Here is a 27,732-nt window from a genome sequence, read left to right on the forward strand (position 1 = left end):
GGAGAAGTACTGTAAGAGCACGGGGCTCCACTTCATAAAACATGGTCTCTCCCAGAACAACCCGTAAATGTTTCACCAGGACGGGGTGCACCTGTCAACCAAGGGGATGGGGGTTTTCTCTAACATGTTCAGGGCACTCCAGGAACGGGGATGCAGGTAGGGGTGCTTTTGGGGGGGACCTGAGCGGGTGGGGTAGCACCCACTCAGGTGTGGCGGCATGTGCCCAGGAACGGAGGCCCAAGGGTAACAAAGACCCGGGAGGAGCCTTGGGCAACTCCAAAACTGGACACAAGGTGCCCAAAAGCAAATGATTGTGTATTGGTGTTTTTGTTATGTATTTTCTGTAAGAAAATAAATTGCCTACGGCTTATACTTTTTCCACAAACAAAATTGGTCTGCTATGTTATTGCTAGGTAGGGATCAGATAATAGGAGCAATGGGAGCCCACACTACCCAGCCTAACAGTGACAGCACAGCAGAGGGACACAGCACAAAGGCCTGGGACCCACGGGTCCATGAAGTGTGGGAGACAGATCTGGAGGCGTAGAATCTTCTTGGTAACGGCAGCTCGTGAACTGGAGCTGCTTGCAGGCCCTGGTGGCATTTCCCTGCTGTACAGGGGCATTGTCTCCTCACAGTGCATCGCACGGAGCATTGTCCCCCACCCCCTCGGCGACCTTCACGAACAAGCCCCCCCTTTCTCTCTCCCGCCCCCGCGTGACCTCTGCAGCTTATGACTAGGCCAGCAAATAGCGCGCCCGCCACACAGCACCACCACGGAAGCACCAACACCTCCAGGAAATTAGAAATAAGCGGAGCTGCAAAAAGCAACACGGCAAAGAGTCCCCTTTCTGCACACGGCCTGCAGACACACGTGACTGGGGCCCCTCGGTATATACAGCGGCGGGGGTGGACCGGCAGCAGCGAGAGGCTGGGGGGTGCACACACAGGACCCCAGGGGGGATGGCGCTCGCATTTCCCGCCATGGCTCGCTGGGATGCGAGTTACTGAATATTGCAGGGAAAGTTCCCACTGCCAGCAGGAGGGACCTGGAGTCTCTGCAGTAGGACGCGAGCTGCCAGTCAGGCGGGATTGTAGTGTACAGGAGATGTCTCAAGGGGCCAGGGACGAGGGGAGCCCCATTTCAGTATGAGCTGCGAGGGCCCCTCTCGAGGAGGCACCCGTGCGGTGCTTAATTAATAACTGATACAAAGAAAGGCAGCCGGCCTGTTCAGCAGGGAGCTGAAATGCTTAATGGCCACTGAAGAGCTATTCACTGCTCTGCATCCAAAATCAGGAACTCCCTCCCCTTCTCACAAGAAACGAGCCATCCCATCAGCGCTTTAAGAAATCGATCAAAACCGGGCTTTTCAATACATTCTAATCACTCCCCTGACCATGAAGCTCCACTCCACATAACGTCATTTACCCACCACGGGATCTCACCCATCCTCTGAACCTGAGCCCTGAAAACTGTATAGACTAATTCTCTGTACAGTGTTGGTAATGTAACCTACTGCAACACTGTAACCAGGGAATTAGGTTTATTTGGGTATATTGTAATATTCTGTATTGTATCTGCAATGTAAAATAATTTCTCCCCTGTAATCCGATAATTAAGCCTTCAGTAACCTACGCCGTGATACCTCTGTGTCTGGGCGTATAATAAATGTAATAAATAAAATAAATAAATAAATGAATAAATGAAATGAGGGTGTAAATGTGGACGAAACAGAGTGCAAGGCACCCAGGAGATACAGACGCAGCTGGATGCAACAGTTCATTGCTGGGCCGTTTTGACGTTCATGGAAATTGGGGGTTCTGTGCTTTGTTTTTGGGGATGTTTTGGACCTTGAGAATGTGTTTCTAACCGGTTCATGGAGAAGTCAGTCCCTGAAAAGTTTAAATGTACATGAGGTTTTGGTAGAGGAGTAAATATCATCTAATGGCCAAAAGTGATGCATGGAAGGAGATAAATGTAAGCCCCAGGCACTCCTCTGGGCCGCTTCCAGCCCATTACCAACCTGAGCATTCACAGAAAAGGACCAGCCACATCTGTGTGGCCAAAGTACATCTGGAGTTACTGGACCTGGCAGTTAGGGCTGGACTGATCCTTCTGCACGCGGAAGCAAGACAGGAATGCATGTGTCGACCCTTTGTGTGGGTACAGCAGGCTGGAAAACAATGGCTTGCAGAGTTGCTCAGAACACTGCCAGTGGATGGGATTTCTTAAACATGTGCCATCCATGTCTCTGCCATTTTGCGTAATTCGCCCAAAGTGAGAAAGCTTTGCCCAGAAGTTGGGCCCATGCTTGCAGTGTCCAGAGTCCCACGGACACACGTTGGAAGAGGGTGGAGATGCTGGCATATGTTCTGCACTGAGCTGGGGTAATAAGCAGAAAAGTGTTTACTCAAAGCAAATGCATATTATGTTCCAACCCACAAAACGCCAGTCACCTTTGAATAGATGTTTTACGGTGCTGCATCCTTTGGGCGTGCAGAATTCACCAGCATGATTTCAACGGCTTAGAAATGAATGCATGCATAAGAATGCAGCTGCTAACAATCAAATGCTTTTCACTACTAATTGCCGGGCATTCGTTAACTGTGCAGCTGAATGCACAGTTTATTGTCCGGTGTGGACCTGCCATGGCTCTGTAGATCACCCGTGTCAAGTCAACATAACCCAACATTTCAGGAACAGGCAATCTAAAGCCCAATCTGCCCAATGGCCGTTGCACCACTGGTGTTCAGCGCGTGATCTGTGCACAGGGAAACCCTGCAGTAATGCAGTCATCTTGGGCAATTTTGTTTACATTTGCTTCACCTGCCAAGTGTTTATGACTAAGAAATTGCAACATTTTAGCCTCCCCGCCTCCCCTTCCCACACCATTTGCCTTGCAAACGGCGTGGGAACAATACTTGGTACAATGTAACTTTGCGCGCGCAGAGGCAGAAACTGATACAATATTCTTCTGCTGGTCGCCCAGTCTTTCTTCTAAAAGAAAGTAGCACCCCCGCTGTTTGGGGTGCTACAATGGTTTTCCTTTATTCACATGAAGTGAACCTCTGTCTTTCACATGACAAGAGACCAGGCTTAGCTACAGAGTGCTTTTAGCTCTCTTACGACACCAGAACTCAATTTAAAATGTTTTTCATAGCTCCTAGGACCCAGAGTGGACTCCTAGTGGCTCACTGTGATGGGCACCCACTCCCAGAAGGGCTGTCTCATTACAGACACCCTGAATTCTTCATCTATGTGTTTTACGGTTTGGAAGCTGTCCTAGAGTGTAGGGTGTGAGTTGGCACATATTGTTGAACCTAGTTATTGAGATGCATCTGTGCTACCTGTGAGAAACCAGAGGGGTCTCACCCACTAGTCCCCAGGGATCTGTCATCCAGGTGGCCAGGACACGGCCATCGCTTTTGGATCCAGTTCTGGGGGGGGGGGGTGGACCAGTGCAGGAGGATCACCTGGGTGAGGGGTCTTCAGGGAGTGGGAGTGAAACACCAGATGGTGAGACGCAGTATCACCTTCCTTGTAACCCCTTTACCCCATTCTACCAAGTAAAATATTTAGGTACTCTACTCACACCCCCTTTATAACATGAACACTTTCTCACTGAAAGCCCGCTCAAATGGAAAACAGACTAACACCTAAGCCGTGTACCTGGCATGTCCCAATACTATGGTCAGGCGAGGTCAGGCAATTATCGACAATCACTCACATCTGACTTCCATTACACTTCCCCACACAGATAAAAGGCAGAGCATGGGAGCACCCTCTGAGCGAGGCAAAGCACACGAGAAAACAGCAGTTTCGAGGTGACAGCTGAGCAAGAGAAAGACGGAAAAAAACCAAAGGAGATCAGGAAATTCCCTTGACCTTTTTGAGAAGGAACTTTTACTTTACTGAAAGCTCGTGAGAACAGGAAACCAGGCTGAAAACTCCTGCACTGTGTGTTGGAGATACCCGGGGCCCTCCCGTGTCACAATCAAGGCAGGGAGAATCACCAGCCACTGTGGTACTGTCCTTGGCTCCAAGAGCAAAGCCGCTTCAGTGAAAGCAACACAGCCGGTGAGTTGGGGAGACCAATACAAGACCGGTCTGTGTTGAAGCCAAGGTTGACAGCAGCAACATTGTATGGCGAGCGCTGGAACTAACATGGTTAAAACGCATCTGATTAGGGACGCAAGTGAAGTTAAACTGCTGATGAGTCATTGAACTTTAAAGCAAGCTTCAATACCTTTGACTGAGTGGTCCGGCACCACGTGGGTGTTAAATCGATGATCTCTGTAAGGTATCCAGCTGAGGAGTAACGAAAGTAGATATGAAGGAAGTTGGGAAAAATACATGAACCTGGTCCGAGCCCAGCAGAGGGAGACCAACTGAAGATTTTGTGTCAAGTGGATCTGAGCCCGGCAAAGAGGGACCCGGGGTAAATCGAAAATCACCCAATAAGTTGTACATGAGATACTGAGGAGAAAGAAACTTTTGAATGTTTGTCTTATCATGCCCTTTGAAGCAAGAGACTTTGAATGGCAAAGAGACTTTGACAAAGAAGGCCCCGATACTGAGATTTGAACTGCACCCTCCTGCTAGAGACGTCAGAGACTGTGCTAAGCTTGAGTGTGCCGCCTTGTCCCGTGCTGAAAATGTGGGGAAGGGAAGCCAACGGCTTGAATATCCTGGCATATCATTTCATGAACACTTCTCTTTTGCACAACATTACTTCCCATACTATTTGTATTTAGAAGTAAGGATTGGCAACAGGTTTATTAGTATAGGCCCTTTTATTTTGACAGGACACCACTAGGAATGTGTTATTAATATTTGAAGGTCACAGTTTGCTCCCATCTTTTGATTTAGGATTAGATTGGCATTTTTCAAACCCAATTAAAGTTCAATAAAGAACCCGGACATGTGATAACTTGTGTCTGTCTTACTGTTTGATACCATGCCTTCCTTACATACCTCATGCAGGATTTTCAAAGCTTGCATGGGCAGTCGGGTATTCATTTGGTCTTCTGTAATAACACAGACCATGGCATGTTGTGCTTTAAGGACATGAAGAGTTTCCTAAGAAATAAAATAATATAACATACACACTTTTGAACTGTAAAGATTTCTTGGTAATACCTCTTGGGTAAAATGCTTTCCAGATATTCCAGGAGCTTGTACAAGGAGCTTGTGATGGCTCTCGGAGAGTAAGGAGCAGCATCCGTGGATGTTTAAGTGAGCTATCTTAACTATCAACTCAGCCTGGAGTGAGAAGCAAAGATGGCTGACCAAGAGGACCCTCAGTTCCTTGACCGACTTCACAGGGACAGCTGACTGACCAAGATGAATGGACCACTGGAAGAGCAGCACATCTGAGGTCTCAAAGCCACAGAGAAAACCTTGTTTTAGCACCATTAAGGAGCAACCAGTCACTGTGAATCCAGTGCTGCAGAGAACCCAGTATTCTGACCACCTCTGCAGCCCCCCCCCTTGAGTGACTGCAGAGGTCGACCAAGATCTGGGTGGCACTGGAGACCAAAGCACTCCACCACCTGGAGAAGGGGGTAAAATAAAAACACTAAATAATCCCTTAATAGTGGGAGGGGAGCAAACTGAGTAGACCCTTAGCATATTTGACTTGTAGCGCTTTATTGAGAAGCCACCCTCAACACCGGGAGTTTCTTCCCTCCTGACTCAAGGTGTGAAGCAACAAACTGTTTAACAGATTATTTTATTCAGCTCTACTTCAGAGGCATATCATGCCCCCTGGATCCCTCCCCCAGAGCTACCAATGACCCAAGAAGTAGGTCGATGTACAGGAACTATATTTGTATTTATTTAAATTGAAAAATAATAGAAATCACACTTAACTACACGCAGCCCCTTCTTTGTGGCTCACCATTAACTTCTTGTTACGCAAATCAATTACACAAATTAGTTAAAACACAAATCACAATTCTTCACAATCTACAAATTTCACTTCAAGAAATAATTAAACTGATCAATAACCAAAACACTTATAAAAGTACTGTTGTGCAATTTTGTTTTTCCTGTGGGCTTAAAAGGCTAGCAGTAGGGTTTCAAGATTGGTACTAATACATATGGCAATTAAGATTTCACCCACACTTTTGGTTTAAAATAAACACAGGGTGATTTAGCGGTTTGTTTTCCCGACCCCCCTACTTTGGTCTGTGTTGGGAATTTGGACAAAAAAATGTGAATTTGGGACCTTCCTCCAATGAACGGCCTGTGTTGGGGAAGCTGGATGGTAGAATTTGGAATGTTTTGAGAATTTAGAATTTTCAGCTCTACCACCACCCACTTGAAGGCCTGTGTTAGGGGACAGTTGGACCAAAGTATTGGACTGATTTAAGAATAAAGCCACCCCTCTTCCTTAAAGAAGTCAGGGTCAACTGGACAAAAAATGATTACCCAATTAAATTATAGGCTATAGATTTTGAGCGCACACAGGGAAGTGAGCTTTGTTAATTTCGAATTTTAACAAAAATCACCCCTTAGTGTTATGCCAAATGGGGAATTAATGAAATTAATATTTTTAGTTACATAGGGTAAGGATATAAACAGTGTTCCCCCCTGCCCACTATGAAGGGAAAGGATTTAATGCAAGCAAGCTCTCCTCCCTTTTGGTTTCCCCGGAGCTAAGTTCTACTTACTTAGGAAGCCTCTGTATAAAGTTTAGGAAAGCCGGCTGCCTCTCAGGACACTCTGGAAAGATAGGGCAGGGGGCTGGTCACTCCACTCACAAGTATGGCCACCCACTCTCCACCATAGGACCCAGTCATTGATTAGGCCTTCCTAAAAATAGACAGATGTTAATTTTAATCAACGCTCTTCGATGGTAAATTTCAGCAGATCTGTCCCTTCCTCCTAGTGCAGACCCCCTTACATAGCAGAGATGACACCACCAATTTTACAATCTTGGGGGGGGAGGGGGGAGTACCCGGCCAGAGTTCTTACAATTAAGATTGGACAGTTACCATTCGCTCTCCTCTCCACTCCAGCCCATTTCTACGGATTGTTTTAAGAGTCTGGATCAGACAAATTGCAGCTCACATTACAAGCCCCATTTCTTGTCATGTCAAATTTTTGACAAAACTAGCTATGTGGCAAAACTTCATACTTTTACTAATAACTGCCATAACATACATATTTTCTGATTCAGCTAACCATAGGGAATTAGATAAGATGACAGCCAGGTCTGCAACATGTTGCACGGCCATGTGGCACTTTTCTGCTGTTTCAGTAAAAAGCATAACAGTTATGAATATGTCATTTGTTAACCATATTCCTAATTGTATCCTTCACCCATTCACCAACTCTCATATTTGGAACATTTTCATATCAGCCAGAAACACATCTGTGTGGGGTGCCATTAAAAGCCATAGACAGAAGCCCCTCTCACCTGAACAGCACCATTTAAACACTGCTACCAAAAACGGCCTTGTGTTGCTCTTATTTCACATGAGTGGCAAGAATTTCTACACTGCCACCAAAAACGGCCTGTGTTGCTTTTATGTTACATGAGAGGCAAGCATTGGAACACTATAAGCAAAAACGGCCCTGCTTTGCTTTTATTTCACCTGAATGACAAGTCGTCATACACTGCATCCAAAAACGGCCTTGATTTACTTTTAATTCACATGAGGGGCAAGAATTTCAACACTACAATCAGAAACGGCTTTTGCTTTCCCTTTCACTTGAACGGCAGCCCTTTAAACACTTCAAACGAAAAATGACTTGCTTTTCTTTTGTTCACATGAAATTAAAGAACCATGTGGAAGGGGGCCTATCCCTCATTATCAATGGACCAACAGCAAATGCAAACTTGCTCAAAAAGGAGAAATCAAAGAATCATGTGACCTGCAAGACAGGATTTTAAACATTAGAAGCAAAAAGCCTGCAGATGTGTAAAAGAAAACGGCATTAAAAAGCCACAGTTGGAAGATAGCGCTGCTCACGCAGAAAAGGTAATGGAAATTTAATGGAGGGGTCGGCCCAAGCAAATGTACATTATGTTCCAACCCACAAGACTCCAGTCACTTATGAAGAGACACTTACTAACTTACCAGTGAACCATCCCACAATAAAATGTGATGCTGCTGAGGGTGTCATAATTCCCTGCTCTGCCAGACATGAAGGCAGGAGCCCAGCGATTTCAAAGAAGGCAAAGTGTGGCTGAAGCTTGACCAGGAGGTGTGAGCCCTTCCTGCACCCACCTCAAAGAGTAAACTGCAAAGTTCAAAGGGACTAATAAAAATATCTGGTCACCAGCTGAGCCCAGAGGAAGACAGATGGCTGTGGGGGATGAAGCGACCCTGCCACAGGGGGGCACCGAAACTCCCAGTTGACATTAAAAGACTGATTTCATTTTAGGCATTTTTCACAGCACTCAGAATGAGAATTAATTTTGTTTTATCATATTTTTTCATGTAATTTCCAGGCAGTTTTAAAAAGGTATTAATTGCATTTTCCTAGGGCTTTGGGGACTGAACGGGCCAGTTAGACTAGTTTTCTGGCTGATCCAAAAAGGACAAATGGGACAGTTGGTGGTGAAAAGGTGGGAAATGAAATTAGGGACATGCTTGTTCATTTGCAAAGTCATAACAATTGTACATTTAATGAAAATGACACAAATGTGCCAAAGGGCCTTGCTACCTCGTACAGAGTTGGCGATCGGCTTACCTAATTCCCTATGACCAACTAAAACCACATATCTAGTTCATATGGCAGGGGGTAGTATATTTATGAAGTTATGAGACATAACTAGTTTTTGCCAAAAAGTGGTAATGAGAACAAAGAATTGTAATAAAGGCAAACAGACAGATGGTGCTCTCTTCCCTTGAACCAATCATGCCAGGTGTCGGACAGAGGAATGGTAAACTGTCCTATCCAAGCGGCAGGGATAATTACAGCGTACTCCCCATAGATTGTAAAGTTTGTGGTGTAATTTGTGCTATATAAGGGGACTGTACTAGGAGAGACAGACACACCAACATCCGGGCAGACAGGAGAAGGAGGATGGCGAGATGGTGACTGACCCTTACCATCCTTGAGAGTGCAGTGACCAGACCACTTGCCCTATCTGTCCAGAGTGTCCTGAGATCCAGCTGACTTTCCTGAATCCCAAACCATGACTTGCCTTGTAAGTAGCATATATCCCAGCACTAAATTGCATAAGCCCTTAATTTCTGTAGCATTGCATCCAATATTTCTCCCACTGAAAACCCCATTGAAACCCCCATTGAAAACACAATTGAAAACCTCCAAAATAGCCAGAGTAAATCAGTCACCTTCCCACAGAAGAATCTATTACTACCCTGTGTATATTAGCAGATCACCTTTGAAAAACCTCTCAGTTATCTGTGTAAACCCCTAGTTTTATTTTTCAGTAAATCAATTCCCCCATTGAAATTCACAGTTCAAGATTGTGGAAGTTCGAAATCAACCATCTTGTCCCTGGTGTTGTATTTAATTTTCATAGTCATTAAGGTGTTGCCTCAAAAGAAGTAATCTCCTTGTAACTGAAAACCAAATTTGTCAGTGTATTATGTGCATTACCAAACAAATTCCCATTTGTATCTGTCCTATTAAACCCCAAACCATTGTTCCATTGTGAGTGATCCCTTTTGCCTAGAAGTCTACCCGTTATGCGCCCCTGCCCTCGTCATTGAAAACCAATTTACCTATTCTAAGCTAAACCCTTCCCTGACCTGCCTGTCATAGTAAACCCAGTGTAAACACATTTTTATTTGCCACTGTATTTTTCCCTTTTGCATTTGCTTTCCCCGAAAACCGATTTTCCCACTTCATTTCTATTGTTACCCTGGTGTGCTGATTAGTATACTCTAAACTTTCCCTCTATCCTAAGTGTAAGCAATTTGAATTTCCTTTTATTCTGCCCGCTAGCAGTTGTGAGTAATAAACAAAATCTCATTCTGCCATTTTGCTCCAAAAACGGGCTTTCACTTTCTTTGCTGGCTTCCCATCTTGTGGTGGTGGGCTTTACCCCAAACCCGATTTTCTCTCTCTATTCCTACTCCTTGCCACTGCCTTCCATTCAACTGAATCAAGTTTAGCTGATGTTTGGGGTGAGTGTTGCAGGGGGAGTGCTAAACCGTTGGTGCATCACTTGATAAAAATTGTTTATTTTCTGTTTTGCCATTAAAGAACTGTGTGAATTGTAATAGGATATTGTCACCTAATTCTTCTGTAGAGATCATTGCACAAGTGTTGCCACAATATTGGTGACTGTGAAATTGTTTGATTTTCCTTTTTCATTAAATAATAAATAGCTTATTGATTCACACCGGCCTGGTTCCTAGTCCACTGGTACACAGGGTGTTTGCGGAGGTTGGGCGCGAAACGGGTTGGAGGCCTACTCAAAATGAATCCGTAGTATATTCAAAATAAATACTGTTTTATAGTGCACCACGTCAATTGTAGGGGAAGGAGTCCCTAGCTGGTGTGTGCCATGTTATAAACTGTGACAGATGGCCATTACAGTTCCCTAACTCATAGGTGCATGAATTTTATATCTCCAAAATCACCTGGAAATTACCTAAAAAAAATGGTACACAAATGAAGAAAATCTGCCTTATGGTTGTGCTGTGAAAAAGGCCTAAATAATAATAGTCCTTTTAAATTAATAGTAAATCTTCATGTGGGACAAATGGCAACACCCTGCCTCCAGGCCATATGGTCTCAATAGGCTTGTCTGTATCCAGAGATTTTTAAAATCATTTTCTTTCAAGTTGAAGTATTCAGCGTCCTCCCTTGTATCCCCCATTTCCACACATTTTGGTCATGCTCCAGCCAAGAGAAATACTCCTGCAGCAATTGCCTTCAGTGCCAGCAAGTCTGGGGAACCCTGGGTTTACCACACCGTTAGCAGGACTTTTGTGAAGTGCCCCACAGCCAGTAAAGGGGTTTGCCTCTGGCTTAGAGACACTTTTTCATGAAACCAAGGTGGCTTTTCCTCTCAAATGCCTGCTGGTATTTTGCATGCAAAACATAATAATATACATTACTTTTTGTCAACACGCGCCATCTCTTTCCCTGACATTTTTCTTAGCAGTGGTAGATTTCCACATTTAAACTGCAAAGCCGTTTTTGTGTCGGTGTTGAAAAATCCTGCTTTTCACGTGAAAGGGACTTCTGTTTGGGACCTTTGAATGCACCCCACAGACTGAATATTAACTCCCATATAGATTGACACAGAAGGTGCTTGGGGGAGTTCGAAACCTCTGCCCTCTTTCCTTGCGCTAATTCAAGTTATAGTCATTTAAAATAATTGGGTACACCTATTTTCCTTGTCCACCACAGAATTCCATAAGGCAAAAGGGTGGCCTTATCCAAAACAGAATCCCAAAACAAAATTCCTAACTGCCACCTCTCCCCAGACCTGGCCTTTAAGCAGAGGGGTGCAGAATGTAACTGAAGCCTGGGTTTTTGGTGCCAGGTAGAGAAGTGCTGTGTTAAATTAAACCCAGTATAATTTCAAATATAAAAATGCACACTCTCTCCTGAGAGTGAGTAAGTCACCCTGATAGAGGAAAGATTTGGTTTTGCTTCGGTGGGAAGTCAGGAAAGGGGGGTTCTATCAATCCAACGTATTCTCAAAGGTCTGCGTGATTTCAAAACTGCTAGCAGTTTTCAAGTGTGCAGGGAAATTAAACATACAAAGTGCTGCATGTGAAATTGTTTTAAAAACCGAAAATGTGCCTTTGATTTAAATCTAAACCTTGTCAAGAAGCACTTATGCTCATGATTTAGTAATGTTCCACGGTATTATTTAATTTTGACATAAAAGGGGTTTGTGTGACAAGAGAGTGGAACTGCTATTTAGCCTGTGTTCCACGGAAAAAAGTGACATTTGAAAGTAGCATCCCCAAAGTAAATTGATGAATTAAAGCTTTGTTTTTTTTTGGCCATAGAGAAGGTGTCTTGTGTAATCATTTGGTGCAAATATTCCTTAAACCTAGTATTTAATAAATATATATTCTTTCTGTACCGGGGCCTGGTTCTTGGCTCATTGTTGGCCCAGGGAGAGGGATCCACGTGGGTCTATGCGAGTCATAGATAGGGCTCGCTTGAACTAGGTACATGATTTATTGTGTGGTACCTTAATTCGGGGTGGGGTGACTCCCCATGTTAACAGTGGTCTCTCAATATATCGTTGTACCTCCAATAAAAAAAATAAAAAATACAAGCAGACACTGGTATTATGAGCACTACTGGAGGACGCTACTGAAGAATGGAGTACAGTTTGGGGGGTCACATGTGCAGTACTGGGTCGGGTTAGGAGTGTTGTGTCCCCTTTGGAAAAAAACACCTACAGTTCTGCGTCTCATTCTACACACTATTTCGTCAATAACTTCTAGCCGTTTCTGGACAATTGTGTCAATAACTTCTAGCCGTTTCTGGAGTACTGTGTCAGTAACTTCTAGCCGTTTCTGGAGTACTGTGTCAATAACTTCTAGCCGTTTCTGGAGTACTGTGTCAGTAACTTGTGCTTTCTTCTGAGGTTTTACGTCAGTAACTAGAGCCCTCTTCAGTGAGTGCTTTTCCCTGATAATAGCTCGCTTCACGCTCACCGCTGCATGGCAATGCCCAGCTGACAAAAGTGTGAACGAGAGAACTGCTATTTGCAAGAGCCGCTTTGCTCCGCTGCACTCCACCCACCGCGAGCTGTGCTGCGAGGCCCACAGCACTGTGATTCTCAACTGTCTGTTTGCTGTCTGCAGTGTGCCTCCACAGTTGCAGACTACAGCCCTGTGTGCAGTGTACCTTCACAGTTGCAGGCCAATGTATGCAGTGTACCTTCCCAGCTGCAGGCTCCAGCCTTTTGTTTAATGTACCTTCACCGTTGCAGGATACAGCAGTGTGTGCAGCGTACCCTCACAGTTGCTGGTTACAGCCCAGTGTGCAGTGTACCCTCACAGTTGCCGGTTACAGCACTGTGTGCAGTGTACCTTCACAGTTGCAGGCCAATGTATGCAGTGTACCTTCCCAGCTGCAGGCTCCAGCCCTTTGTTTAATGTACCTTCACCGTTGCAGGATACAGCAGTGTGTGCAGCGTACCCTCACAGTTGCTGGTTACAGCCCAGTGTGCAGTGTACCCTCACAGTTGCCGGTTACAGCACTGTGTGCAGTGTACCTTCACAGTTGCAGGCCAATGTATGCAGTGTACCTTCCCAGCTGCAGGCTCCAGTCCTTTGTTTAATGTACCTTCACAGTTGCAGGGGACAGCCCTGTGTGCAGTGTACCTTCACAGTTGCCGGTTACAGCTCTGTGTGCAGTGTACCCTCATAGTTGCAGTCTACAGCTCTGTGTGCAGTGTACCTTCACAGATGCAGGCTTCAGCCCTGTGTGTAATGAACCTTCACTGATGCAAGATACAGCAGTGTGTGCAGCGTACCCTCACATTTGCTGGTTACAGCCCTGTGTGCAGTGTACCCTCACAGTTGCCGGTTAAATCACTGTGTGCAGTGTACTTCCACAGTTGCAGGCTACAGCAGCGTGTGCAGCGTACCCTTGCAGTTGCTGGTTACAGCCCTGTGTGCAGTGTACCCTCACAGTTGCTGGTTACAGCCCTGTGTGCAGTGTACCCTCACAGTTGCCGGTTACAGCACTGTGTGCAGTGTACTTCCACAGTTGCAGGCTACAGCAGTGTGTGCAGTGTAACTTCACAGTTGCAGGGGACAGCCCTGTGTGCAGTGTACCTTCACAGTTGCCGGTTACAGCACTGTGTGCAGTGTACCTTCACAGTTGCCGGTTACAGCTCTGTGTGCAGTGTACCCTCACAGTTGCAGTCTACAGCTCTGTGTGCAGTGTACCTATACAGTTGCAAGGGACAGCCCTGTGTGCAGTGTACCTGCTCAGATGCAGGTTCCAGCCCTTTGTTTAATGTACCTTCACCGTTGCAGGATACAGCAGTGTGTGCAGTGTACTTCCACAGTTGCAGGCTACAGCAGTGTGTGCAGTGTAACTTCACAGTTGCAGGGGACAGCCCTGTGTGCAGTGTACCTTCACAGTTGCCGGTTACAGCACTGTGTGCAGTGTACCCTCTCAGTTGCCGTCTACAGCTCTGTGTGCAGTGTACCCTCACAGTGGCAGTCTACAGCATTGTGTGAAGTGTACCTTCACAGTTGCAGGGGACAGCCCTGTGTGCAGTGTACTTCCACAGTTTCAGGCTACAGGTTTGTGTGCAGTGTACTCCACAGTTGCAGACTACAGCAGTGTACCTTCACAGTTGCAGGCTCCAGCCCTGTGTGCAGTGTACCCTCACAGTTGCAGTCTACAGCTTTGTGTGCGGTGTACCTTCACAGTTGCAGGTTACAGCCCTGTGTGCAGTGTACCTTCACAGTTGCAGGAGTGTATGCAGTGTACTTTCACAGTTTCAGGATATAGCAGTGTGTGCAGTGTACCTTCACAGATGCAGGCTCCAGCCCTGTGTGTAGTGTACATTCACTGCTGCAGGATACAGTAGTGTGTACAGTGTACCTTCACAGTTGCCTGATACAGCCCTGTTGAGTGTACCCTCACAGTTGCCGGTTACAGCTCTGTGTGCAGTGTACCTTCACAGTTGCAGGCTACAGCCCTATGTGCAGTGTACCTTCACAGTTGCAGTCTACAGCTCGGTGTGCAGTGTACCTTCACAGTTGCAGGCTACAGCCCTGTGTGCAGTGTACCTTCACAGTTGCAGTCTACAGCTCGGTATGCAGTGTACCTTCACAGTTGCAGGCTAGCCCTGTGTGCAGTGTACCCTCACTGTTGCAGGCTACAGCCCTGTGTGCAGTGTACCCTCACTGTTGCAGGCTACAGCCCTGTGTGCAGTGTACCTTCACAGTTGCAGGCTACAGCCCTGTGTGTAGTGTACCCTCACTGTTGCAGGCTACAGCTCTGTGTGCACTGTACCTTCACAGTTGCAGGCTACAGCCCTGTGTGTAGTGTACCCTCACTGTTGCAGGCTACAGCTCGGTGTGCAGTGTACCTTCACAGTTGCAGGCTACAGCCCTGTGTGTAGTGTACCCTCACTGTTGCAGGCTACAGCCCTGTGTGCAGCGTACCTTCACAGTTGCAGGCTACAGCAGTGTGGGCAGCGTACCTTCACAGTTGCAGGCTACAGCAGTGTGGGCAGCGTACCTTCACAGTTGCAGGCTACAGCAGTGTACCTTCACAGTTGCAGGCTACAGCAGTGTGTGCAGCGTACCTTGACGGTGCAGCACACATTACAATTGCAGAAATCGCATGGAGACTTGTGTATCACACATGCTCCCCCCACTCCACTGCAGGAACTTAGAGAAACACGTCGTCCGAGTAAGTGGTCTGCACCCTGTGCTGCTGGCGTCCCTAGAGGGGCCTGGAGGATGTTTGGAGGCCTGGTGGGGGCGGGGGCTCATGGGGGAAATTTAAAAATGGATTACAGGGACTGCTTGTAATAGAAACTATAAGCAGTAAAGCCAGATACTGATACATAACGACACCCCGAGTGTTCCAGGTGATGCGTGTTGAACGCCTCAGACCTACCATCCTCCGTTAAATAAATGGGAACATCCTGGGGCAAAGATGTGATCGGTCAAGTGGGGTGCCGGGTAAAGCATGTGAGGCTGTGGGTGAAGAGAACACCAGCCAGGGCCAGGGGGTTGGTGCGATGGCAGGCTGCCAGGTGTTTCTCCTCTGCTTTGTGTGGGGAGGGGGGGCAGTCCTTGGGGGCGGGGGGGGCGTTGAGTGAGCGGAAGAGGTGTACAGCTCACACTGCGGCGAGGGGCGTGGGGGTAGGACGTCAGATATAGGTTTTGTGCTGTAAGGGCAGAAAAGCAAAACGCCAGGCTTGGGTCCGCATCATTAGTGTTGGGGGAGGGGGGGCAGGAGGGCGCGGACTATGGGGGAGGGCGGGGTCAGCTCGACTCGTGTCTGGCTCTTACAGCAAAGCCAGACCCCACTGCTCAGCTCTACCCAAGCCTTCTCTGGCGTTGCCCACTGCTGGGGGTGTCGGGGGTACCATGGCGCACCCTCTCGCCCCCTGTGCCACACTTGAAAGGCTGCGTGGCCAGCGACCTGAGCATCTCTCCATGGAGTCTGGCTCCCTCTAGTGGACGCCAGGGGAACCTCGGGTTGCTAGTGTGACCTGACCAGTTGACTGTGCAAACGGGGACCGAGGGCGCCGCCCCGCACTTGGCGCCCCAATAAACGATGGCATGGGAACAGTGTTGACAAACACATCCGTTGGATGAGCGTCTGCTTCCCAGAACTCTAGCATCTGCAGGCCACGGGTTCTAATCCTGTTCCCATCTGTTAAAAGGGGGGGCTATGGCCAGAGGCGTTGCTAGGGGGGACTAAGGGGGCTAAAGCTCCTGGTCTTTGTAGCCCCTGATAGAATACCAGGAGCTACAACCAAAAGGCTAGCTAGCCTGGCCCCCAGTTCTGACAGCTCCGACATTAGGGTAGCCCCGGGTCTTTGGCTATGGCCCAAGCGTGCACTACCGTATGTGCTGGATGCAGAGACGTGCTGGAAGAACGGGCTCCTGGTAGGGTTTAGTTTGCCACTCCCCCCACGGAAGCGTCCACTACTATTAGATGTCGGCGACACGCACGCTGCTAACGTGACATTAAACGAAGGCTTCGTTCATTTACAAGGAAATTTCAAGTATGTTTAGCTAACAAAGAAAAAGCCCGCAGAATATCGCGATAACCCGACTCTGCAGGGTTTCTGTCAGGGGTCTGAGGGTCTCCGATGTGGGAAGGAACACACAGGCCTGTCCCCGAAAACACAGAATAAGAGGCGGGTGCAAGTTCCGGCCCTGGGATCCGTTCTGCTTTTTACAGTTGTGTGTTACCTGAGGAAAGGGCAGACACCTCGACGTTCAGCCATCAGCCTGAGTGGCACGCAGACATCCTGCTCGGATGCGTCAGTCAGGCTTGGCTGCACTCTCTCATATTGGACTGCTCTGGAGGGCAGATAATGAAGCCTTCTAAAAACGGAGCTCACGGGGAGCTCCACCAGACGAGGCTGCACTCATTTATAGAAGAGTGCTCTAAAACGGAGCTCATAGGGCGCTCTATCAGACGAGACTGCACTCACTTATGAAAGAGTGCTGTAAAACGGAGCTCATAGGGCGCTCTATCAGACGAGACTGCACTCACTTATGAAAGAGTGCTGTAAAACGGAGCTCATAGGGCGCTCTATCAGACGAGACTGCACTCACTTATGAAAGAGTGCTGTAAAACGGAGCTCCACCAGACGAGGCTGTACTCGCTTATGGAAGAGTGCTGTAAAACGGAACGCATAAGGCCCTCTATCCGACGACGCTGTACTCGCTTATAAGAGTGTTCTAAAACGGAGCTCATAGGGCGCTCTATCAGACGAAGCTACACCGACTTATGAAAGAGTGCTCTAAAACGGTTATCATAAGCAGAGGCGTCACTAGTGGGGCATGGGGAGGGCCATAGCCACAGGTATTTTAGTTGTAGCCCCAGATAGAAGCTCAGAGGCTACAACCAAAAGGCCAGCTAACCCCGAGACTCGACAGGCCCGACATTAGCGTAGCCCCCAATCTTTTACAGACCTAGCAACACCCCTGATCATGAGCAGTCTATCAGACGAGGGTGCCGGTCTATCAGACGAGGCTGCCGGTCTATCAGACGAGGGTGCAGGTCTATCAGGCGAGGCTGCCGGTCTATCTGGCGAGGCTGCCGGTCTATCTGGCGAGGCTGCCGGTCTATCTGGCGAGGCTGCCGGTCTATCTGGCGAGGCTGCCGGCCTATCAGGCGAGGCTGCGGGGCTATCAGGCGAGGCTGCGGGGCTATCAGGCGAGGCTGCGGGGCTATCTGACGAGGCTGCCGGTCTATCTGACGAGGCTGCCAGTCTATCTGACGAGGCTGCCAGTCTATCTGACGAGGCTGCGGTCTACAAGGCGAGGCTGCACTCCTGGAAGTGGGCCCAGTGACTTAGATTAAGCAGATCCAAGGCCACAGTCACTCATGCAGGGATGCCCACTCTATCAGATGAGGCTGCGCTCACTTTTGGAAGCAGGCTCTGGGTCTGAGACGAAGAGGCGGTCTATCAGATGAGGCTGCGCTCCCATATTAGAGCACTCTAGGACAGAGTCTAGAGGCAGTCCCAGGTTATTCAAAAGTGCCATGGAGCTGAGCTGAAGGTAGGGTGAGCAGATGTCCCGGTTTTGCTGGGACTGTCCTGGTGTTTGGAGCTCTGTCCCCCTTTCCCAAGATTATGCTCCCATTGGAAACTGCAGTGGTCCCGGTTTTTGGTGGTAGGTCTTCATGGCTGGAAGGCACAGCACGCACACAAGAAATGCTGCATTTTACAACATAAGATAGTGTTAGTTTGTGATAAATTGATTGTAACGTGTTCATTTGAACAGTAACACTTAAACCCCCCCTTCTTCCCCAAACGCTACTGAAGTGTAGTGCCTTGAGAGCCACTATCAAGAGTTAGTCCTACTTTTATGTTAGTTGCCCTGTTCCGGTTTTTTACTTTTTAAATCTGGTCACCCTAGCTGAAGGGATGGTCCAATGGAGGAGGCTGTGCTCACTTTGGAAGCGTGCTCTGCCCTTGAGATCAAGAGGCGGTGATATGGGCGCAGCACGTGGCCACCACGTGGGCGGGAATCCAGATGCGATTACAGATGTGCACAGTGAATACAAGAAGGAGTCACATAAGTCATGCTGGTTCCATACTCCAGCTAATGTGCAGAGACTTGTGGCAACGCTGGGTGCGTGAACCGGACCCTGGGGTCCCCACAGTTGTGCCCTGTGGGGATGGCCTGTGCTGGGCCCCCTTCACTCTCCGCTTGAGATCGTGCACCACCTTGTGGCAGCGCTGGGGGCGTGAGCCGGACCCTGGGGTCCCTGCACCTGTGCCCTGTGGGCATGTCCTGTGCCGCCTTCACTCTCCGCTTCAGATAGTGTGCCGCCTTGTGGCAGTGTTGGGGGCGTGAGCCGGGCCCTGTGGTCCCCACAGTTGTGCCCTGGGGGCATGTCCTGTCCTGTACCGCCTTCACTCCCCGCTTCAGATCGTGCGCCGCCTTTAGACCGAGAATGCTCCTGTTAAGGGGGCGGCAGGCAGTGGGGAGAGGGAGGGGGCGGGAGGGGGGTGTAAATCCACAGCTCCGCATGGTTGGCGCGGGAGGCCATTATTAGGTCTGCGGGAAACGCTAAGCCATTGTTTCCTGGGGTCAAAGGTCACCCGCGACGACCTTCCCCGCTTCTGGCCTGACCCCGCTTTGGTTGCTCCAAAGTCCCTTTCTGAGAAGCCACTATTAAAGCTGAGGGGGTCAGGGGGCCCCAAATGCAGAGAGGCGAGATTATTACATCACTTTTGTTTTCCTGAAACAGCTTTTCAGTGAACTCAAACTATCCTCCCAGACGTAGGACAAATATAGACAACAAACCCAAAGTGGGAACCTCAACTTTCACTGATACCTAGAGGTAACACCAAGTAATATGAACAAAAATGGTACCAGGAGAACAAGAGAGACTGAAGAAGGTGGGCAGACAGATATGAAGCTCAAATCGGTATATTCATTTTATTAAGATTTGTCTAAAAAAACACATAGACGCATATTAATTTAATTCATTCTAAAAAGCATTGTACTAATCATACATTCACTCTCTAATGCAATATTTAAATAATATATTGACATGCTAAGAAATTACAAAAGCTGATCATTTCATTAAACCACTTCTTTTCCATTGTGCTGTAAATCATTCACAATGTTATTAATCACAGTTCATTCCCAATATAATATCAACTATTGGTGCCTAAGACTATTGGTGCCTAACAATATCAATCTTCTTTACAATAAAAGGCTTCCCAGTTGGTTAATAGTTTCGACTCGACAAGTTATGTGTGTCTTCATCAGGATTGGATGAACAATAGCAACGTTCTAAAAGTAAACAAACATACAATTAAAACATTGTTAAAACACATACTGCTGTCAACCTTCTATTAGTAACTCTCTCTCACGATTTGGACCAATCATTAAACACTAGAACAAAAATTGTCTCTGAGTCCAAGTGGGTGTTCCCTTGCCCATGATCCCATCAATACTGCTCAATGCAGCCAGCTTAAATGAAACCGACCAAATCAGTCCATTTTCATATACCCATATACAGTCCCCCCAATTTCATTTAGGGCTCCAGGGTTCAGAAAGGAATATAAACTCTTCCCATATTCATAATTAATAGCAAATATCCTTTTTAGTGCCAAGTGCCCTCTCCATAACACCTACCGCCCCCACTGTGATATGCTTCAGAATTCAAATACATGTAAGAAAACATACCTGCGAACCTCATTAGGTTCGCCTAATAGCTTGTGTCCCAGTAGCTTCTGGTGTAAGTCCAGTAAGGCTGGGTTTTCACAAAAAACAAGATCTGTGACAAGAACACAGGAAGCAATGAAACTTATTAGTGCCACACAATGGAAAATGCCTATACTAATCTCTTTGTAGGAAGATATAGATGACGAAAGTTCTATACCTAAACTGATCCGTTCCAAACACAGATCAGAAACTGGAGACTAGGTTACTTCTTGCTCCAGCCGAACGGGAAGAAAAATAACTCTTCTCAAGTTTTCAAAAAACCGTCTAGGAAACAAATTAAATCCTCTTAAAACTAGCGAAATGCGGCTCAGGCACGTATACTATTGCGGGCAAATCCGCCATCTCCTTAATGCGAAAAAGCCTCTCACCTTCGTTATAGTAACGCTATCCCAATGGAGTAGCACTAGTCTCCCTTCTGTCCCGCAGCACAGTTTGTACGCTAACGGGCGTATACTCTGATGCGTGAATCTATAAATCAATAAATAAACAGATCCCGTCAGCAGCAGCCCCAATAAACCGTCCGGTAAACAAACGCTTACTTCAAACCCGCTTACCTTGTTTGCAGCAGTCGGAGCCCGCAGTCTAACGCCGTGTGTCTCTGAAAGCACATGGACAGAGCCACGTCCATCATGGTCCCTCTTTTATTTCCAAATTTATGACAAACACAAAGGAAGGACTAAAAAACGACATTGTGTCCTACAAGGAAAATAAAGTAAAGCAGACCCCTAGATGAGTTGGGGTCCCAAGTTAAACTGTACCGATGTTTCAAAGCAATATCGTCTTTCATGGGGAAGACTCACCATAACTGCAGTATAATAATAGTGAAAAAATAATAATGAAAAAAGGGGGGAATCAATTCCATTCTTCTCGTTGATTCAGACCCCTCTCTAGACTATTCGTATGGTATATCCACCATTGTTCTTTTTGCGCTAGGCGTGCAGCCGTATTGGCCGCATCAGTGCCCAACACTTTCTCAACTGCCCACCATTTCAAATCTTCTGTCCTATGCCTCTGTTCCAAAAAGTGCATTGTTAGCGGAGCATTCTGCTGGCCCGTTCTAATCTTAGATTTGTGCTCACTTATGCGTAATTTGACAGCTCTGGATGTCTTCCCAATGTAAGCCTTTTTACAAGGGCATATGATAACATATATTACGTTGGTACTGAGGCAGGTGGTATGGTGCCTCAGATCCCAGATTCTTTCATAAATCTCAATCGAGGCAATGGCCGAAGTACTGGCACAGCTCGAACAGTTGCTGCAGGGATAGTGTCCCTTAATGGGCAGCATACCCCAAGAGGCAGTGATGGTAGGTTGGCTATTTTGTGCCATATTTCTGTCGGCTTTAGAAACCCAGTTCTTAATGTTTCTGCCTCTTACCAACGTAATATATGTTATCATATGCCCTTGTAAAAAGGCTTACATTGGGAAGACATCCAGAGCTGTCAAATTACGCATAAGTGAGCACAAATCTAAGATTAGAACGGGCCAGCAGAATGCTCCGCTAACAATGCACTTTTTGGAACAGAGGCATAGGCCAGAAGATTTGAAATGGTGGGCAGTTGAGAAAGTGTTGGGCGCTGATGCGGCCAATACGGCTGCACGCCTAGCGCAAAAAGAACAATGGTGGATATACCATACCAATAGTCTAGAGAGGGGTCTGAATCAACGAGAAGAATGGAATTGATTCCCCCCTTTTTTCATTATTATTTTTTCACCATTATTATACTGCAGTTATGGTGAGTCTTAATTCCCCATGAAAGACGATATTGCTTTTAAACATCGGTACAGTTTAACTTGGGACCCCAACTCATCTAGGGGTCTGCTTTACTTTATTTTCCTTGTAGGACACTATGTCGTTTTTTAGTCCTTCTTTTGTGTCTATGTCATGTAGGACACACTGTCGTTTTTTAGTCCTCCTTTTGTGTCTATGTCATGTAGGACACAATGTCGTTTTTTAGTCCTTCCTTTGTGTTTATGTCAAAAATTTGGAAATAAAAGAGGGACCATGATGGACGTGGCTCTGTCCATGTGCTTTCAGAGACACACAGCGTTAGACTGCGGGCTCCGACTGCTGCAAACAAGGTAAGCGGTTTTGAAGTAAGCGTTTGTTTACCGGACGGTTTATTGGGGCTGCTGCTGACGGGATCTGTTTATTTATTTATTTACAGATTCACGCATCAGCGTATACGCCCGTTAGCGTACAAACTGTGCTGCGGGACATAAGGGAGACTAGTGCTACTCCATTGGGATAGCGTTACTATAACGAAGGTGAGAGGCTTTTTCGCATTAAGGAGATGGCGGATTTGCCCGCAATAGTATACGTGCCTGAGCCGCATTTCGTTAGTTTTAAGAGGATTTAATTTGTTTCCTAGACGGTTTTTTGAAAACTTAAGAGTTATTTTTCTTCCCGTTCGGCTGGAGCAAGAAGTAACCTAGTCTCCAGTTTCTGATCTGTGTTTGGAACGGATCAGTTTAGGTATAGAACTTTCGTCATCTATATCTTCCTACAAAGAGATTAGTATAGGCATTTTCCATTGTGTGGCACTAATAAGTTTCATTGCTTCCTGTGTTCTTGTCACAGATCTTGTTTTTTGTGAAAACCCAGCCTTACTGGACTTACACCAGAAGCTACTGGGACACAAGCTATTAGGCGAACCTAATGAGGTTCGCAGGTATGTTTTCTTACATGTATTTGAATTCTGAAGCATATCACAGTGGGGGCGGTAGGTGTTATGGAGAGGGCACTTAGCACTAAAAAGGATATGTGCTATTAATTATGAATATGGGAAGAGTTTATATTCCTTTCTGAACCATGGAGCCCTAAATGAAATTGGGGGGACTGTATATGGGTATATGAAAATGGACTGATTTGGTCGGTTTCATTTAAGCTGGCTGCATTGAGCAGTATTGATGGGATCATGGGCACGGGAACACCCACTTGGACTCAGAGACAATTTTTGTTCTAGTGTTTAATGATTGGTCCAAATCGTGAGAGAGAGTTACTGATAGAAGGTTGACAGCAGTATGTTTTTTAACAATGTTTTAATTGTATGTTTGTTTACTTTTAGAACGTTGCTATTGTTCATCCAATCCTGATGAAGACACACATAACTTGTCGAGTCGAAACTATTAACCAACTGGGAAGCCTTTTATTGTAAAGAAGATTGATATTGTTAGGCACCAATAGTCTTAGGCACCAATAGTTGATATTATATTGGGAATGAACTGTGATTAATAACATTGTGAATGATTTACAGCACAATGGAAAAGAAGTGGTTTAATGAAATGATCAGCTTTTGTCATTTCTTAGCATGTCAATATATTATTTAAATATTGCATTAGAGAGTGAATGTATGAATGTATGATTAGTACAATGCTTTTTAGAATTAATTAAATTAATATGCGTCTATGTGTTTTTTTAGACAAATCTTAATAAAATGAATATACCGATTTGAGCTTCATATCTGTCTGCCCACCTTCTTCAGTCTCTCTTGTTCTCCTGGTACCATTTTTGTTCATATTACGTAGGACAAATATAGGGCAGGACACCGGAAGACGGTGGGGGTCATCCCCATCACAGTTGCATTGCTCGGTTGGTTTGCCCCCTGCTGGTGCGAATTATAGCAGGACTGACCCAGCCCTCTACGCCCATCATGCAAGCGCCTAGAGGCGTTTCGACACGGGCTGCCCCTTTGGAAGGGTCTCGCCCGCCTTCTAGTACCATAATGTGGGGTGCAGGGCGCCGCAGACCTACAGTGAAGTCGGTGCATGTGTGGCCAGGAGACTGGAGACGGCTGGGGCAGAGTCAGTCACATGCAGGGGCGTTGCTAGGGGGGGCTAAGGGGGCTATAGCCCCTGATCTTTTGGTTGTAGCCCCGGATAGAATCTCAGGAGCTACAGCCAAAAGACTAGCTAGCCCCCAGTGCCAACAGTTCTGACATCAGCTTAGCCCCGGGTCTTTTCCAGACCTAGCAACTCCCCTGGTCACATGCAAGGCTGGGGTCGCTGGAAGGCTGATGAGTTATTTCTTTCCTAACCCTTTTTTCTCCAATGCTTTGTAAAAAGCCCCCTGATCGCCCCTTCCCTGTCCCCACCTATTGAAATCCCCGTGCGGCACACTCCTTGCAGTGCCACCCTAGCCCCCGTGCTTAGAATGTGCCACAGATAGGAAGGGACTTGGGCAGGATGGCCCAGCTTCTGGACTGCCAGAGTTTGTCGGATTTTACAGGCGTGAGCCAGGACGAGTGGGCATCGAGTATTGCCTGTATGTTCTTTGAGACCGGGGTACTGCCCTGCACGGGAGAGCACGAGGCAGGGTATTTTGGAAACATTATTTTATAAATAGACCCGCTTGCTGCACGAGGTGACTTCGCGTCACACAGCACACACTCCGCAAGCGCACACACATAAGTGCTGCCCGAAGCTTTCGCGGAAGCTACTGCCTACTCTTGAATGCCACGAATCACGTCATTATGACGCAATGTATGCCAGTTTGCATACATAACCCAAGGTACATTTCATGTCAATACATAATGATTAGTCTACTGCTCTATATGTCCGATTTTTTTTCTTCTTATGGCTAGTTATACACAAGGATGTTTGTTACAGTAGTAGTTTGCCATTTGTATAGCGCCTTAATCCTATTAGTATGGCCTTAACGCGCATGTGGGGGGGGTCGCCCTCAGTAGAGGGCAATTTAATGTGCGTGGGAGAAATTGTTAGAGGACATAATGCGTGTGGAAGCTCTAAAGCCGGCACGTGTTTCGGCCTCACATGGCTTTTTGAAGGCTACATTTACCTTGGGCTATATATTGTAATAGTAATTGCAATTGCTTATTTAGAACGCGCTTAATACCCAGAGGTTTCTAAGCACGGACCCGGGGATCAAACATGTGCTACTTCGTGTCCTCTTGCTTCCAAGGTGAGCACGTTGCCCCTGAGCTATCCCCCCTATGGCAGTTTTCAGACCAAAGACTGATGGAAATCCACCGAGTGCTGCGAAGCCACACCTGTGACAAGTTACAATGTAACACTGATTATTATTGGAACGTTTACACTGTGCCAGTTTACCACGGAGGCGCCTCAGAGCCAGACCCGTGCATATTCCGAACCAGCCTATGAGATTCTCTGGAGACGTACACCCTGTGCTCTTCGGGCTTTGTGCGGACAGAGCCTTTCAAGTGCGGCAATTTATAAGGGATGGCTCATTGTTTTTACACAGCACATGCTTAACATTTCAGTGATAAGACCTGGACATGGGGCATTTTCATCCCAAAGGCCAGCACAAAGCATCAGTTAGCTGACCAAACATACGCACACTACCTAGAGAATTAACGCGCCACACAGAAAAGGTTTAAGCTATGTTCTTTATTTTCATGTCTTTTTGACACACCAGAACGTTTTTTTGTATATTACTTTTTAGTTGCGTATGGCGCATGCCTGGAAAGGTTAACTGTCATTTTCTTGCTTAAGTGTTCTAGTGGCTGCTTTGGGACATGGACTAAATGCATCCGCTCACTATCAAAGGTGTTTTCATTTTCTTAACAAGCCACTGCCTAGAGCGCCCGCCAGATGGAAGCGCAATGTGACTTGGCATCTTGATTAGGAAAGCAGGGTTCATTGTGTATCAGCGTGCAGACAGTAGCAAATCAATGCAGTGATGTGTGTGCAGCAAGGTTTTCTGCGCTGGCCAAGTCACCACCCTGTTGGTTAATGGTATCTGTGTGGCGCTCCGTATGTAACAGCACATAATGCCTGTTTTGCCTGGTTTTGTCTGATCTGTCCCATGACCATGTAATAGCGCACTGGAACGTTTAGGGTATGTGGCTCTGATGAGTTTGCCATACTGCGCCCACACTTAAAACGCATAAAGCAATCAAAGAGGTTGCCTCAAATTGCCCACCCTTTCTACACCGCCACACCAGGTGCTTCACTAGCAAGAGATGCTAATGCCAGCCCTGTTAGAGAAGGCATGGGTCTGATCTTTTTTGCAGAAATAACCCCTGAGGCCTGAGTAATAGTGAGGAGGTAGTGGCTGAGGAACAGTGGACCCTTTACCGTGCATTAGAAGCAGGTTTTGTTTAAAACGCTTCATCAGCTTATTACTGGTCAGGCTCAAGTTTGTACGAGGTACATTCATGTCTGTGTAGCCTTTTTGTGCATTGTTTATTGGGTGTCTGTTTTAGGGTATTCTTTCCAGTCTATAGATATAATTCCCTAAAGATGTTTCTGTATTGTTGTCTGGGCATGCTCACACCGAGAGCCAGCCCCTCCTCATCTAAAAATCTCCAGAAACAAGAATCAAGAGAGTCCTTGTACCCCATTCGAGTGGCTGATGTTGCAGCCATTTATACACACATCCAAAAACATAAACTGTGCTAATGAGTATCTATGGTTTATGGTTACAAACATTTTACTGTTAGGGTGAGGGTTGTGAACAGTGATGTGAGCTCCAAGCCATGCATCAGATATGCATTTAGAGAGTCACACATACAATCCTTTTCATCACCGACTTGTTTATCAAATACAGAGATCTCTGATCATGGTCATATTTCTGAAATACTCTGTTATTTAATGCAAAGCAGACAGGAACCCTCATTGGTGACATTTGTCCCCTTTCCCACTCTCATGGTGGTATTTTACAAGAGCCCAATAGGAGTGCACCAGACTGTCCATCTTGGTACGATGATCTTCTGTCAGAAAATAAATCATATTGTTAGTCTAGTATTGCCCCTTTGTGTGAACAGAACACCTGCAACACAGGGCCAATGGTCAGTTTGCCCTCAGACCCCGTCAGGCTGGTCACACTGCACTGTGCCGCTACGGACAGTTTGAAACTGCATTCAGGCAAGGCCTTCCCTAAGAGCAGGTGACAGAAGAACCATTTACTTGGGCAGCAGCAGCTGTGTTTTAAATTGTATTTCTTCTGTAAAGTACTTGCATCACAATATAATGAAACCAGCTTCTTTTATAGAGTAATGATTTATTGATGTTGAGGAGGGGTTGTGTCGCGCGACTCAGAAGTGTAGTTTGGGAGTGACGTGTGTCAGTCAGGAGAGAGGGGAGGTGCGCATTCTAGAGTTTCACCCTGGGCACCAAGTTGGCTAGAAAATGCTTTGCTCAAAGCACATAAACCTTGTATGGGGTAAGGTGCATGTGGCCCTGCCCGAGGACAGCACGACTTAAGCCTTTTTAGGATGAAATGACCAGAAAATAGCGCAATATAAACAGAAGAAAAGCCAGTCCACCCTGGCAGTCTCAGACATCTTCCTGTGAGGCTCTCAGCCACCCTGGCAGTCTCAGACATCTTCCTGTGAGGCTCTCAGCCACCCTGGCAGTCTCAGACATCCTCCTGTGAGACTCTCAGAC

General features: G+C 46.7%; 1 protein-coding gene and 1 long non-coding RNA gene across 5 annotated transcripts in view; both read right to left on the minus strand.

Annotated features, from left to right (window-relative positions):
- The window catches only part of RTKN (rhotekin), a 462,373-nt gene that overhangs the window by 370,030 nt on the left and 64,611 nt on the right, over positions 1 to 27,732 (minus strand). The gene's annotated exons all lie outside the window — the stretch shown is intronic.
- Positions 19,556 to 20,834, minus strand: LOC138515677 (uncharacterized). Of its 2 annotated transcripts, XR_011282155.1 has the most exons (4): positions 20,733 to 20,834; positions 20,522 to 20,628; positions 20,326 to 20,416; positions 19,556 to 19,929 (listed from the first exon to the last, which is right to left on the minus strand). It is a non-coding gene; the product is annotated as an uncharacterized lncRNA (long non-coding RNA). The 2 variants fall into 2 exon arrangements; XR_011282154.1 differs by having other exon boundaries at positions 20,326 to 20,628.

Source organism: Ambystoma mexicanum, chromosome 6q (genome assembly GCF_040938575.1).
Source record: "Ambystoma mexicanum isolate Mex_15411 chromosome 6q, UKY_AmexF1_1, whole genome shotgun sequence".
NCBI classification, from domain to species: domain Eukaryota; kingdom Metazoa; phylum Chordata; class Amphibia; order Caudata; family Ambystomatidae; genus Ambystoma; species Ambystoma mexicanum.